The 2,028-nt window shown below is 44.9% G+C and overlaps 1 long non-coding RNA gene across 1 annotated transcript; it reads left to right on the top strand.

The window, feature by feature from the left end:
- Positions 1-1,065: 1,065 nt before the first annotated feature.
- On the top strand, positions 1,066-1,805 carry LOC120671435. Its single transcript, XR_005673649.1, has 2 exons — positions 1,066-1,460; positions 1,612-1,805. It is a non-coding gene; the product is annotated as an uncharacterized LOC120671435 (long non-coding RNA).
- Positions 1,806-2,028: the final 223 nt, after the last annotated feature.

Below are 2,028 nucleotides of genomic sequence, written 5' to 3'. Positions count from 1 at the left end.
AGAATACGAATAGTGTTAGTTTTTTTGGATAAAATTATAATGGATATTAACATCATAAAAATGTAAATTTTAGTGTCCGGATATGGATCGATTACGGATAGATTATGGATATTGAATATCCAGAATCGGATATGAACGGATAAAAACCCTTCCAAACTGAATCGAATTCGAATACGGTCGGAAAATATTCGTATCATTTCCATTGCTAGTTGTAGCCGCGGAGGGATGGGATACTCACATTAATTTTTTTCTTTTCGTTCTGTGCAGCTTAGTATGATTCAACTTTTTTCATAGAAAAGAAACGTAAATTAATAATGCCAAATTAATTGCATGATCTGTAGTGGATTTGTAAATATGCAGAAGCTGATATTGGAATTAATTAATAAGAAGCTATTGCTTCATAATCAATGTTAGACTTTTCAACAGCAAATTTTTATTGCTGCTCGTGCAGGTAAGTGTAACGAACATGGCCTCATTTAGGCCATTTCGAGTGATTTTGGTGACCGTGTGACAACGCAATCAATGAGACTAATGAGTTTACGAGATCATACACTACACCAAACTAGAATTACCTTGGCGGCCGAAATATAACCGCCAAGTAAATTTTGGTTTCCTTGGCGGTCGTACAAAACAGCCAAGGAATGCATATTTTTTGGCGTGCGATATGAACCGCCAAGAAAATTTTACATTTCCTTGGCCATTTTGATGGACCGCCAAGAAAATCAAGAATTTTCTTGGCGTTTTTGCTTTGCTGCCAAGAAAATAATGGATTTCCTACTCGTTAGCATAACAAATATACTTTAACTTTTTTGAAAGGAAGAACTTAAGTGTTTGTATATATACTTTATTAAACATTGCAAACTATATATATATATATGGAAAAAGAGAAATATTTTTCACTGAGCGAGACAAGCTCTCGAGTTGGGCTGAATTCGGCCCAACTCCCCCCTCTCTCACATCGACCTCGTCAGCCCGCGGGGCGGCCAACTGCCGCTAGCCATCCATCGCCGATCCGACGGCCTTAGTCCCACGCGCACCCATCAAAACCTACACTGCAGTCGTTCCCTTTAGAAACCCTAGCTATCTTCCTCCTTCCGCCGGCGTCGGCGGCGCTCTATACCACCTCCCTCCACGGGGTCCGCAACACCTTCGAGACCTGCAGCGCCGTCCGTGCTTCGCTCCAGGCCCACGATGTTGCCTTCAGGGAGCGCGACGTCTCCATGGCCGGAACTTCAGGGAGGAGCTCCGGAAGCTGCTTGCGCTCGCCGCCTGCTCACTCCCCAGGCTGTTCCTGCAGGGCCGCCACGCCAGCGGCGCGGAGGAGGTGCTGCGCCTGGACGAGCAGGGCCTGCCGGCGCCGCTACTGGAGGGCCTGCGACCTTCTAGTAACGGGGGCTGCGACGACTTCTTCGCTCAGCGACGACTCTCCATCCCGGTGGCAGCGGCGAGCTCCTAGAAAGGTCAGGTCTGCTTGGCGAACTCATAAATAGGTAGTTGATTTTGGTGGTGAGTTTATTGATTTCAGCAACAGGGACCTCGAGCTTGGTAGATAGGACCCAGATCTGTTGAGATAGCAATTCAATCTTTGTCGTGGGTATTTGCAATCTGTAGGTCGAGCTCTGCAAGATTTACCAAATGTTGATTTGAGCAATGGAAACCTTGAGCTTGGTAGCTGGAACCCAGATCTGGCAAGATAGGAACTCAATCTTGCCGATGGGGTGGGTATTTGTAGCACTCAATTTGATTAATGCTGTAGAACTGATTGAATAAAGATAAATTGTTGCTTCATGTTGGATCACATTAAATTGTATTGTGTTTTTTTTTGTTAGTGATATGTTTTTCCTTGGCGGTTGGTAGTCAAGGAAACAACAAATTCCTTGGTGGGTTAGGGCAGCCAAGGATTGTGATTTGCTTGGCGGCTACAGACTGCCAAGGAAACTAATTTGCTTGGCGGTTACAGGCTGCCAAGGAAACTAATTTGCTTGGCGGTTTGTACTTTTTCTTGGCGCATTTCAGATTTTGCCGTTG

This window comes from Panicum virgatum, chromosome 4N, assembly GCF_016808335.1.
Source record: "Panicum virgatum strain AP13 chromosome 4N, P.virgatum_v5, whole genome shotgun sequence".
Classification (NCBI taxonomy): Eukaryota; Viridiplantae; Streptophyta; class Magnoliopsida; order Poales; family Poaceae; genus Panicum; species Panicum virgatum.
This window is presented reverse-complemented; position numbering and strand designations above follow the sequence as displayed.